General features: G+C 51.1%; 1 long non-coding RNA gene across 2 annotated transcripts; it reads left to right on the top strand.

Annotated features, from left to right (window-relative positions):
* The first annotated feature begins 271 nt into the window (after positions 1 to 271).
* LOC115510099 lies at positions 272 to 6,719 on the top strand. 2 transcript variants are annotated; one of them, XR_003967610.1, is made up of 2 exons: positions 272 to 735; positions 4,896 to 6,719. It is a non-coding gene; the product is annotated as an uncharacterized LOC115510099 (long non-coding RNA). The 2 variants fall into 2 exon arrangements; XR_003967611.1 differs by having other exon boundaries at positions 272 to 601.
* The last annotated feature ends 7,010 nt before the right edge of the window (positions 6,720 to 13,729 follow it).

Genomic DNA, 13,729 nt, shown 5'->3' on the forward strand with positions numbered 1-13,729 from the left:
CTGAGGCCCAGAAACCCATGTGACTGCAAGCCAGCCTGCAGTGAGTCAGTGAGTGAGGGAAGAAAAGGCCATCCCAGAGCCCGCTGAGTCACGTGATGCCGAACACAGCAAACTGGCTTGTTTTGCAACCCAGGCAGGCCCTTTAACCACAAGCCTGCTGGCCGGCCCCATGCAGGGGCGGGGGGGTGTGGGGGTGTGGGGGGAGAGTGGAGACGATGCCAGTAGTCTCCCCTCCATGAGTCATGCTCCTTCCCGCAATAGTTAGGGGAGGATGTGGAGACGATGGGCTGGGGAGTAGAGGCTACTGCCTTTAGACCCTGCCGGGCTGGGTGTCCCAGAGGGTGACGGCCCCCGGGGCCCTTGGGGAAGTCCCAAAGGGGCTGCTGTTCCCCTGTGTAGATTAATAGAAGCCCGGACGTTTGCATCAGACCACCGCTGTGAGTGCCTGCGTGGTGACCAAAAGGACGAGGGCTTTCGGGGCTTTCGCTGACCACTGAGAGCCTGTGGATGTGCAGGCCACTGTGCTCATGGGCCAGGACAATTCCTAAGGCAGGGTTTTCTGGCTCTTTTCTACAGAGGAGGAAACTGAGCCTCCGTGGAGGTAAGTGACTTGTCCAAGGTATAAGGTCCAAGCTGCAAAGTGGCTGCAACGGGATGAAGTCAGATGTGGCTGAATTCAAAGCCCAGATGGCTTTCATTGCCCTCTGTTGCTTCCAGAAAGGCGTGTGCTCACAGGTATGTGTCCTTGGAAGCCACTCCTCACGGGTCACACTCCCGGGTTTGCTTGTGGAAAGGAAGGTCGGTTAGGGGAAGTGGGAAATCCTCCGAGGTGGCAGCAAGAACCTGGCACTTCTGAGCACTCACTTCTCTGGCCAGGTGCTGGACTGAGTGCTTTACTTTCATGGGCTCCTTAGTCCCTTCAACAACTGGCAAAACAGGTGTCTTTGTTCTAAGGACGGGCACACTGAGGCTCAGGGAGTGAAATGACTAACTGCACAGCTGGTGAGACGAGGCAGAGTTCGAAACGGGGTCTGTCCGATTCCAAAACCTCCCCTCCGTACTTACCCATAAGCCCTTTCCCCCTGCAGACATATGAGGCCCAGGTCTCAGCTCTCCCTTTGCTCCGCAGTCTGATCCTTGTCCACCAAGCAAGTCGTCTTTCGCGCTCAACACCCCATGCGGCATCACCTCCTCCAGGAAGCCTTCCTCAGCTCCAAAGCAAGGGGTTCTCACGGTGCCCCCACAGCTCCCTGACCACACGTGTCGTTATTACCCGTGGTTTTGTGACTCTTCCTACTTGTCTTTCCAGAGGAATGTGAGCTCTTTTAGGGTAGAGACGATGTGATGGTGCATTTTATGTCAACTTGACAGGGCTAAGGGGTGCCAGTGAAGCACTTGTAGGTGTGTCTGTGAGGGTATCTCTGGAAAAGATTAGCAGAATCAGTAGACAGAGTAACGAAGATGGGGGGGGGGGGCGTGATCCAACCTGTCGAGGGCCCGACCAGAAGGAAAAGGCAGCGTGAGGGTGACTTTGTCTCCACTTGAGCTGAGACGTCCATCTTACCCTCTCAGGCCTCGGAACTCCTGGTTCTTGGGCTTTCCAGCTCCCAGTGGGGCTTCTCAGACCTTCGGCCTTCGGCTGAATCTCACCACCCTCTTTCCGGCTACTCCAGCTTGTAGATGGCAGCTTGCGGGATTTCTCAGCCTTGGCAGTCACATCAGCCAGCTCCTAGAATAAATTTCCTCTTACATGCACATCTCTGTAGAGTCTATTGGTTCTGTTTCTCTGGAGGACCCGAACTAATACAAATGGTATCATGTTCACCAACAACTTTTAACACCCTTTGGTCATAGTTTCCATCCAAGGCTAGGGCAGTGGTTATGCCGTGAGCCTTATCAACACATACATCTGGGTTCGAATCTGGTCTGGGTGGTGTTGTGTCAGTAACTTGACTTCTCTCCATTCCGTCTACAAAATGGAGATTCTGATGTTTACTTCTCAGTGTCAGTGGAGGGACTGAGTGAGACGTTTATGGAGAGTGCTGAACACGGTGCCTGATGCACAGAGTGCATTAACATCAGTAGCCTCCCAGCCTAGCCCGGTCAGAGGTCAGCAGATGATGGGCTGGGAGGAAATATGGCTGTCCTTCGGTGTGGCTGCCCCCAGGCCGGGGTGAGGACCGTATTCCAAGCTCTGAGTGATGCCCGTCGTTTATGATGCCAACCTCTGAATAGATCATTCCTTATTTCCCAGAGGGGGGTGATTTACGCCCAAACTTACAGACGCAGAAAAGGAGTGAGAAGGTGAGCTGAATCGACCTGTAAACCAAAATTCACATACAAGTAATATGAAGAATAAACAAGCATTTAAAAAATGTTCACTCTTCTTCTTTTTTTAATGTTTGTTTTTATTTTTGACAGACAGCACAAGCAGGGGAAGGGGGAGGGGCAGAGAGAGAGAGGGGACAGAGGATCTGCAGTGGGGCCTGACCGTAGAGAGCCCGATGCGGGGCTCGAACCCGCAAACTGCCAAGATCGTGACCTGAGCCCGAGTCAGAAGCTCAACCGACTGAGCCACCCCGGTGCCCCCAAAAATGTTCATTCTTAATTCTGTCCAAGGGAATTACAATAACTTACATCAATCACCTAAGGAAAAAAAATTATGCAATCATGCCCGATTCTAGTGAGGTTGGGTCGAAAAATCATATACACAAACACTGCTTGTGACCATCCAAATTCTTACAAACTTCGGGGGTGATGTGACAATTTATTGTCGCACCCTGGTATTTATCCCGAGAAAAGAATGTTGAAGGAAGGAATAGGCGTAAGCAGAGATGTTTGCTGCATCAATGTCTATCGGGGCAAGCACCTGGGTAACCCTCAGAGGATCATTTACAGGGGACTGGTAGGAGAAGCGGGACATCAATGGACTTGTCAACAGTGTCAGTGATGGAGGTCTCGTTGAAACATGCAAGATGTTTATTACACAATTACCAGGAAAGTAAAATGTGACCTGCAATTTACTCTGCGAAAGCAAGAGTGTCACGTTTGGGTAAATGTGAGCGAGGGCAGGGAGGCAAAAAGAAAGAGTCGTTGTGGCAGGGGTGGGGGAGGGGCTGTGGGTGGCTTCGGATGTTGTTGTTGAATTGAGTCACTATTTCTGGGGCGCACTATAAGTGGCCGGGAGCAGTCCCCTCACCCTGGGATTTCATACCCAGATTCCTTCCTGCCAAGCTGCCCAGCCTCTCTCTGGCTTTCCGGCAGCCAGATCACCCCAGCAGGCCAATACTGCTTCTGTGCTAGCCTCAAGGTGCAAACACACGTAATGGCCTCTTGTCTGGCCTCCGAAAGAGGACTGGTCTTCACCAGGGACTTCCAGGAAGCCAAAGCACTCCAATCTGGACTGGAAGCTTCTCCCTTGAGGTGCTTTCCGGCACTGGTCAGCAGGGGCCGGTCTTGCAAAATGGCTCCTGAGAGCACTTTCCATAGAGGCAGAGAGCCCTGCACGGGAGGGAGGCTGCGTGAGTCCTAATGGGGCTGATGGGAGTCCCATTAAGTTAGGGACTTTCACCGCCCAAGAAGCACACGTGGGAGTCATGCACTTTTGCCCACAGCACCATTTCGAACTTTAGACAAAGCGAAGTCATGGATGAAACCATTTCTATCCGGACGGAACTCCAGAGGGACCCTCAGAGCGGGAGGGAAAGTGCTCAGCTCCCCAGCAGCCTTCTTCCCAGGATCCTCTTTGGTCTGGCTGATGCCCATCGGTGTCGGATGCAGGCCCTGCCCCCTGCTGCCACAGGTCTCTGTCACAGACGGCCTCTGCCTGTGCCCAGCTGCAGAGGACAGGCATCCATTCCCAGTCAGCCCCGACCCTGCCCCAAATCCTGGTCTTCCAACCTGCATGACCAAGTAGCTGGAGACTGATTTGCCTTCATTTCCTGCCTGCCTGCCTTCCTTCTTCCTTCCTTTCTGCCTTCCTGTGTGCCTGCCTTCTTGCCTTCCTGTGTGCCTGCCTTCCTTCCTTCTTCCTTCCTTCCTTATTCCTTCCTGCCTTCCTGCCTTCATTCCTTCCTTCCTTCTTTCCTTCCTTCCTCCTTTCCTTCCTTCCTTCTTTCCTTCCTCTCTTTCTCCTTCCTTCCTTCCTTCCTTCCTTCCTCCCATTTATTATGTTTTTCAACCATTAAGTACCATCTATTCTATGCCAGGCATTATTCTAGGCCCTGAGGTTATGACAAGACAGCAGTGGCCCTGGGTATGAATAATAAACAAGTGAATAATAAAAAGCTAACAAGTTCTAGAAAAGAAACCCACTGAGTGTTGTTTTCTGTTGGAGGACAATAGCTAGGAGCAAGTAGGGCAGACCTTCATTGCCTTGAGTGGCCATTGGAGGCCTTTCTGAGGAGAGAGGAGAAAAAGCCAGCGATACAAGAAGCAGGCAAAGCATCCTCGAGGCAGGGGTAACAGCTGAGCACAGGCCTCAGGTGGGGGCTGCGTGTGCTCTAGACATCCCACCGGGCCCCCTCACCCTCCTTCGTTTTCTGTCAGTCTGCCTCGCCTTCCCAATCTCGCCGATGACTTGATGTCTGTCCCGTTTTGGCTCCTGGCTCACTTCGTCTGAGCCTGGCCTGTGTCTTCCTGACTCTTGTCTTCCCCCGCCCAAGTGGCTCAGGGCCCCCGAGTCGGCACTGCCCTTTCTCAGCCGTCGTCTCCCGTCCCGAGTGCCGCTGCCGTCTCTCTCCCTTTCTCGCTCTGTCTCCACTGACTTCAGCTCCGTCTATCTCCCCTGTCCCACTCCCCTGCCACGTCTCTCCTGTTCCAGAGCAGAGGCCCCCGCGAAGCCCGTCTGACTGATATTGCTACTGACAGCTTAAAGCCCCGAAATCTTCCCACAGGGCATCTCTGGGAGGTGTTAAGCTGGCAGTGTTTTGTCTGCACCCGGAGAAAGACAAGGGGTTTTTAAACAAATATATACATTCTCCAAAATCCCAGCGATTGTATTTCTCCATTGATCCGTTATGACGTTGAGTAAGTATAAAGCTTCCCTGGTGCCTGCGGGGGGATTACAGAATGAGCAGGCTGTGCAGGGGAAGGAGAGGGAGGGCAGCGGAAATTGTCCCAGTGGGGGCCGGGGCTCGGCCGGGGCTCTGAGGACCTGACAAAGGGGCTAATTTGTGGAAGGGAGAGAGATTACTTCTTGCCGGGGGAGTCACAGGAAGCCTGGTGATGCCCGAGTATCACCCCTTCAGTAGAGCCTTGCTGACTGCCTCTCCAGCCCCACGGGGTGGGGTGGGGGGGTGACAGACAGCTAGCCCCCCTCTTTGTTTCCACTTGGCTGTGTTGGGATATCTAGCACAGCGCCGGGAACTCTGACAGGCCTTTATCTGCCACAGATTCCTCTTCCCCACTGGACCGTGAACTTGGTGGAAACAGCGACCCAGAGGAGCTCCGGGTCCCCAGCGGCCGTCCCCCCAGCCCGTATCCCGTCTGGCAGGGCCAGTTTCCAGTGAAACGCTCATTCGGGGGTCTCTGCAGGGAACACATGGCAGATGGCATTTAGTGGACTTTGGGAAAACGCCTCAGTTTCCCCATCTCTGAAATAAAGGGGTCAGTGAACCGTGCAGTCAGAGTACTTGGAACACGGTGAATATGCTCGGTAATGTGAGCTCCTGTGACTCTTAGGACCATCACCTTTGTATCACTGCCATCAGGGACACCGTCGCCCTCTCCAGGCCTGGGCGCCATGCAGATGATTGGCCACAGAATCCTCGCACGCTGCGTTATGAAAGGATAGAAGACGGTGATTTTGGGTGCAAAAGGCTAGTCGTGACCTGTGTGAGCTCTTTCTTTCTTTCTTTCTTTCTTAATTCTCCCAACTATGTCCTTTTACACCCCGTGTCCCTGCCGTGATATATTTGAAGATTTCGGGGACCAGAGCTTGGTCGCATCAGAGTGTTAACTCTTCTCTTTTCTCTCTGTGTGTCTGCTCTGTCTGGAAAGATCTTTCTGTGGTGAGGCTTCTCCCCTACCTCCAGGTTGACTCAGTGCCTGATTCCAGGCCCTCACAGGCCTTGGACCGAGCTAGGCAACCCCCTTCAAGTTTCCCTACCTGCTGAGTCCCTGCTCTGTCTGCCCATTTGAGCAGTGTTTTGGGGGTGCTCAATTTATTTTATTCCAGAACTTTTTACCACTTCTCTGTGAGTCTTAGCGTCCCCAAGGATAGAATGGGAATATCTTATAGCTTGAATGTCAAGATGAAGTGAGATGGTGACTGAGATACACTGTGTCCCAACAGTCAGCAAATCTCAGCGCTCTGTCCTCACCTGAGTGTGAACTCCCCAAGGGCAAAAGCTCTCAGATTCATCTTCAGAGATCTACAACTGGGACGTCCAACATGGTAGCCGTGGACCACGTGCGGCTGTTGAGCACTTGAACTGTGCCTAGTCCGGCCGAGCTGAGCTGCAGGTGTGAAATGCACACTGGGTTTTGAAAGCCTAGGATGAAAAGAAAGATGTCAAATAACTGGTGAATGTTTTTATCTTGATGACATGTTGAAATGATCATACGTTGGCTATACGGAGTTAAAATAAAATGAATGACGAGGTCAGTAAATAGGATTTATATTTTTTATGAAAATAAATATGTGACGTATGTTAAAAGACTTACACCATTCCATAACAACAATAATTATTAAAGAATGTAATTATTACATAAATTGACTTCATTGGTTCTTTTAACTTTATTTTTTATTATTTTTTATTTTATTTTACTGAGAGAGAGACAGAGAGAGAGAGAGAGGGGGGGGGTATGTAAGTATGCAAGAAGGGGAGAATGGGAAGTTGGAGAGACAGAGAGAATCCTAAGCAGAATCCACACTTAGCACAGAGCCCAAAGTGGGGGCTCAATCCCATGACCCAGGGTTTATGACCGGAGCCAAAATCAAGAGTCAGACGCTCAACTGATTGAGCCACCCAGGTGCCCCCTCTTTTTTTATTTTTTAATGTGGCTGTTAGAAAATTTAAAATCCTTTATGTGGCTCACTTTATAGTTCTGTGGGACAGTGCTGCCTTAGGACATACAGAAGAGTCTTTGTAGCACAGAAAAACAATACACGTGGACGGCGTGGACACGTGGAAGGGTAAGTGGAGGAAAAATAAATGCGTGACGGATACATGAATAGATGAACAAGTTAACAAGTCGCTAATAAATGGATAAATGAACAGATGGGCATAGATGAATGGGTAGGGGAATGAATGAATGAATGGAACGGTGGGTGGACAGAGGGACGGAAGGAATGATGAATGTATGTGATGATGGAACGGAAGAAGGGCTAGAAACAACAACAAAAAAAGGATAGATCAGCAGATGAGTCAATGACTGAAAAGATTAAATAAGTAAGTGCTTAAGTACAAAAATAAATACATATCTCCAGAAAGAATAGACGCCCGGTGAGCCCAGGGTTTGACTTTGATGAGAAGCCCTGCTCGTCTTGCTGGGCTCATGGAGTGTAAGCCTTTGACCAAGAAGAAAGGTTTACCCTTGCTCTTGGGGGATTTATTATTTTAATTGTTAGTCTTCATCAGAGGTTATTGGAATTTTTTTTCCCCCTCGGACAGTTTATCACTTGTAAATTATTTGTCACATCGTTGTAATTCTATCCAGATCCTTAACTTTCTAATCATGCATCTTTTATGGGGTCTCCTTTAAAGAAGCACTATAATTACGTGCCAAGGGTCCCAGTAAATTTTATCAGGCCATAAAATATTATACTTTAATTATTTGGAAGGGGAAGAAAGGCAAATGTTCCCTCTACAAGGCTGGCGATCAATGCTGCTGGGCTCGTGGTGGCACAGGTACATTCAGACGTCCTCGTCTTCCTGGACGTGTCTGCACAGAGCAGTGGGGCCCCGTGGGCTCAAACCTCTGTCGTGATTCTCGGGCGGATGCGGAGCCATCATGAACTCATCGTGTCCATCCTTGAAAGGGTCTCACTGTGCACAGCAGGTCCAGGAGGAGGTTGGGGAGGAGGGAAGTTGTTCCTTCACTGTCTTCACACATGAGGAAACTTAGACCCAAAGAGCATTTGGAGATGGGACTCCAACTTTGCTCTCTTGACTCTGCAGTAGATTTTTCTTCCCTCACCATGCCACACCCACTCAAACCCGAAAATATATACACGCTCAGCAGGGGGGGGGGGTCGGGCTTTTTTTTTTTTTTTTTTCTCTCCAGGTAATGTAGAAATGCTATGGCAGCAGAGATTTCCTCCAACATTTCAGTCATTGGAATAGATATTTTAACCAGGCCCCCACTGGGTGCTGGGCCCTGATACTAGAGTGAAGCTGTAAAAAAATACGGATAAGTCTCTGGGGCTCATGGTGTCTTTGAGGAGACAGGCATTAGTTAAGTCTTCCCACTGATCATGGAAATTGCATCTGTGGTAGGTGCTAACCAGAGGGGCTTTGAAAACTTAAAAAGAGAGGTGTTTTTTTTTTTAATGAGTTGGGGGAGGTCGGGAAAGGCCTTCCTGAGGAAACAAGTGATCTGATATCTGAAGGACAAGTAGATAAACAGACAAGGGAAAAGTATTCTAAGGAAGGGAAAGAGCATGTGCAAAGGGCCTGTGGTAGGAAGGCCTGGACAATAATCCAGGGTGGCCAGAGCAGGGTTACCAATGGGAGACTGTGAGGTAAGGCTGGAGAGGTATCAGGAACTGGGTCACACAAGGCCTAGTGGGTCATGTTATGAAGGCTTTAAGTTTTTATCCTAAAAGCATTGAAACTTCAGTAAAGGTTTAGGTGAGGGAAAAGAGATGTTTTATAAGGCAGTGCAGGCAAGGGAGGACTGGGCCCGGGAGGAGGGAGGGAGAGTGATCTTCTGCATGGATGGGTGTTGGGCAGGCGAGGGTTTGTCTGAGCACAAGGGCAAACTCAGGAAGAGGAGGAAGGCAGAGGGTGATGACTAATCCCCATTCATTCCCCTGGTCTTGGCTTTAGTGTCATTTCCTTGAGAAGACCTCCCCTGACCCCCAGTTGGGCCAGGTCCCCCACCCCCAAATGGTGGTCCCCACCCTCCACTTCCCCTTTCACAACACACAACACTATTACTGCCACGACTTACGTAATGGCCTCTTCCCCTCGCTGGAGGGGGGCCCCCTCCCTGAGGCAGGATTCGGAGTGTCTCCGTCACTCGCAGTGACCCCACTCCCAGCCCAGGACCTGGCTCCCAGCTGGCAAGCAATACACAGACCTGAGTGAGCGAGTGCGTGAACGGGCAGCCCAGAGAGAAGAATTGATGGGGGGCACGTTTCTTCCAGCCTCTTCACCACTACTGTCCCTCCCGGGCCCTCCCCCTTCTCCTCCCTTCCTTCCTTCCTTTTATTACCCTAAAGCTGGACTCTTCCAAAATCCCTGCCCAGGGGCTCTCGGCTGAAAGACGTGATGACACATGAGACAATGTCTTAGCTCTGGATTTGAAGCATCAGTTTCCCCGGGAAGGCCTGCGACGTATATGTTCATTTTAGAGAACTGCCTTGTGTCCAGAGGTAAGGCGACTTGGGCAAGACTGCTCCCAAGGAAGGTGGCGGAGCAGCTTCTGAAGCTCCTCCGTGTCACTGACTTAGGGTGACTCATCTTGTCGCTAGGCTTGCCGCTCGTTATGTCAGCGTGAACACTTTTTGGTGAACACTGTGGTTATGGGGCTGGTGAAATCCCCAACAAACTCTGCTGCCTAAAGACAGTTGCATTTATATCAACAACAATAATGCATATGCTAATGGTGGCTGGCACTTATGCCGGGAACTTTCCCAATCCTTTATTGCAGGGGTCTGAAGTCTCTGACCCACAGGCCAGATCTTGTTTCTGTAAAAGAGGTTTTACTGGCACACAGCCATGCCGATTTGTTTATGGACGCCTGTGTCTGCTTTCTTGCTGTCATGGCAGAATCGAGTGGTGACAGCCCGTAGGGTCCTCGAAGCCTAAAATATTCACCATTTGCCTCCTCACAAAAGGGGTTTGCCAGTCTCTGCTTTATATTCCTTATTGCAACACCATGACCTAGGTCCTATCATCACTCCCTTACAGATGAAGAAACCGAGGCTCAGAGAAGATGGTTAATTTCCCTGAGGTTTCAGAGAGACCAGAACTCGGAGATTCTATGTTCAGAACCTGTAATTATCCTCACTTACTCTCCTAGAAGTGACAGCACGGGGTCTGGCCTTGAAGGAGAAGGCAGGGGCCGGGCTGGTTCCTAATAGACTCCGGGACTCCAAACAGTGAATTCTCCAGCAGCATTTGCCTCTTGGGCAACTACTCTGATTCTCTGTTGTTGCATAAAGATGACCCCCAACAGGTGATTGGAAACAGCCATCACATACTTGGCTCTCAAATCGGCAGTTGAGCAGTGTATGGAAGGGACAGCTGTTGTCCGCGTAGCATTGGCTGGGGCGGATCAAGCGGGGCCGGGGACCCACCTCCAAGGTGACTCACACATGGCTGGCAAGTCGGTTCTGGCTCTGGGTCTTTCTCTGCAGGAACTGTCTCCATGGGCTTCCTCACGGCGTGGAGGCTGGGTCCCAAAGAGGGAGCAGCCTAAGATATGGGGGTTGGAATTTGCCAGTTGCTGAAGGCCTGGTCACTGCACGGGACCACTTCTACTGTGTGCCGTTGGTCAGATGTTATAGACCTGCCTGAATTCAGGGAAGGAGACAGAGACCCCATCTCTCAGTGAGACAGCTGTCAAAGAATTTGGGGGCCATATTAAAAAAAACCCATAGCAAATATTCATATTCACCTCAGGGGTCCTTCAGGCCATCATTTTGGTCCAGCACAGTCTATCTCTGGTTAAGGTGACCCGGTCATTTTTTTTTTTCCCAAACTGGGACTCACCAGGGGAAAGAAAGAATGGCCTGAATAATAACAACACCAGGCAATGAGTGCAAAACAGAACCGTCTCAACAAAGTAGCTATGCGGTCACCCTGGGGGCAATGATAAATGTCTTCTTGATGTCCTCAAGTTATCTTGGGAAGGTTATATTAGGACCCCTGTGCTCTGTTTCATTATGGAACACATTAAGGAAAAAGTTGGTAAAAAGTTTAAAAATGAAGAGTGATTTTTCCCTGGGTGTAAACCTTCAGTTATCTGGAAAACTCACTTAAGTAGAGCTTCTGCTTCCCCGAATATTCCAGTTAACCACACTGCTCTTGTGGGATAGGGCACCCTCGCACAGAGTCCCCCCTGAATGCAATGGCTGTGGCCGTGCTGGCCCCTCTTATTGAGTATATGTTCCATGTTCAGTCAGGTACCAGATCCTGGAAAAGCAGAGATGGGTAAAACACGGTCCTGACCTCCAGCTGCTCACGACTTATGACATAAAATAGTCCAGTCAATAAACCAGTGCAACACCAGGTCATAAGGGCCATCAGAGAAATGGAAACCAAATATCATGGAAGTACCAGCAAATGGCTCCGTGGAAAAATCCAGGAAGGTTCCGCAGAGGAGGTAACATTCAAGTTGGGTGGTTTATTTACTTTTTCATTACCTAGTATGTCTCAGGCACCTTGCTAAGCATTTTACCTGTGTCATCTCATTCAATATTGAGAAAGCCCGCTGTGAGGTGGGCATTGTTACTATCCCATTTTATAGTTCAGGAACTTGCTTAAAGTACTTGCAGTAATTTTCTGGAGTCTCAACAGGCAGCAAGGAGCAAAAGCAGAGCAGGTGTTGAGGTTGGAGGAAGGATGGGTAGGAGTTTCTAAAGCTGCCGAGAAAGAGAGGACATGTTGGGGGCAACGGGTGTCAACACAGGCAGGTGGAAGAGGGCCGAAGACCTGGGGTAGAGCTGGCTCTTTGGTGTGTGTGGAACACAGTGGGGGTGGGGGGGACGCAGTGGGGTCCTGGCCGGGAAGGACTCTTGCAACACAGGGGCCTCGGGTCTTCCCATCCCAGGCACCCAGCACCAGGCATCTCGAGAGAGGGCTCCTTGCCATTCCAGGTGTGATCTGGGACCAGAGGCGTCGCCTGGCTTTTGCACAGAAACGCAGCATCTCAGGCCTCGCCTCAGACCTCCTGAGTCGGAGTCTGCATGTTAACAAGACCCCTGGGTGGTTCACCGGCACACAGACGTTTAGAAGCACCGATCCAGCATGCTGCAGTTCAGAGTTTATAACGTGTATCATGTTTGCTCACGGTCAAGATCGTCCACTGATAGCTCCCAGTTCCAAAAACCCTAGGAACGTCTGGCAAGGGATTTGGGGGAGGATCAGAGGTCAGTAGGACCAATGACTGCAATCCGTCCATTAGATTTTCTTCTGGTCATTTTAGTGACTGCAGCCTGGACCTTGAGGAGTGGAGCCAGCCCCAGCCCTGGTTCCTGCTCACCCCTTCCAACAACTCTGAGCAGGTCAGCTCTATGGCACAATTTTGGGTCACCGAGCCCTCTACCCTGAGCATCTGCTGGGTAACGCCCAGGTGCCGGTCCCTGGGGACAGGCACAGAGATGAACAGATCCCTGCCTTGTCCAGCTCCCAGAACCACCAGCCAAGGCTGCCGGGGAGGGTGAGATGGACGTTTCACCAGGGTAGGTGTTGCTCTGGCTGAGGGTGGGGGGCTGGAAATCGATTCCTTTGGCTGTCATACTCCCTGCCACCAGGAGATGCTCTGGGGCGGAAGTGGGGGCAGAATCTGTGTGTGTGTGTGTGTGTGTGTGTGTGTGTGTGAGAGAGAGAGAGAGAGAGGAGAACACGCAGAAATGTTGGCCCTTACATTTTCCTCCTGGCTCTCAGAGAGCCTTGACTACGTCCTGACGTCAGAAGTGGTGATGCTGATAAGACCGAACATTCCCGTCTCTTTCTCTCTCTCTCTCTCTCTCTCTCTCTCCCATTCCATGAGTACCTCCTGTGCAGCTGTGGGCGCTGAGGAAAGGAGGAGTCTCTGGTTCTAAATACTAGACAGTCCTGTCATTCACTGTCTTTGTGCCTGGGAACAAATACCAGTCTCTTGGGTCCTCAAAGTTGTGGCCCATGTCAAGGTTGTGCTAGGTCCCTCCTTCAGAGTTTGGATGGGCACTAGACGGGGCCCAGCCGAGGATGTGGTGGGTGATTGGCATTCGTAGACTCCTGGCCCCTGACCTCAGACTGCGAGCTGGGCCATCCATCCCGGCGCACCATGGACGGTGAAGTACAAGATCTGGTTTCATTTCACAAACCACACTTGGCCCGAGCTCCTCCCCGTCTTGCAGGGAAGTGACCTTCCTCAAGTGCCCAGAAGACAAAGGGCTCTTGCAACACTGACGATTGCCTCACTGCTGTGCAGGAGTGAGGGGGAGAGAGGAAGCAGGGGTCCCTCGTTCCTGCGTGGTCTGCAGGGCTCTGCTACTGGCTGTGGGAACGCAGAACGGATGGAATTCGGGGTGATTGAGGAACTTGCCCTGAAAGTCTGTCTTCCTTTTCCGCTTTCTCCTCCTTCTCCTTCCCCCTCTTCTCCTCCTCTTTAACAACACACCTTCTAGGTGTTTCCTTGAGCCTTCTTCCACAGCAGGTGGCCCTCAGAAAGCAGGGAACCCGTCTAGGCTCTGTCAGGCTTGGCAGATGGGCTGGGCAGACAGCGTAGAGGAGGAGGCCGTGCTCGCAGGAGAGCAGCGAGGCATGAGGCTGGTTCGCAGAACCCACGGAAGCTTCAGAGACCTGGAGCAAATAGGCGTGGCATCAGTGGGGACTGGGTCCAGCGGAGGACG

The sequence above is a fragment of the Lynx canadensis genome, chromosome A3, assembly GCF_007474595.2.
Source record: "Lynx canadensis isolate LIC74 chromosome A3, mLynCan4.pri.v2, whole genome shotgun sequence".
Lineage (NCBI taxonomy): Eukaryota > Metazoa > Chordata > Mammalia > Carnivora > Felidae > Lynx > Lynx canadensis.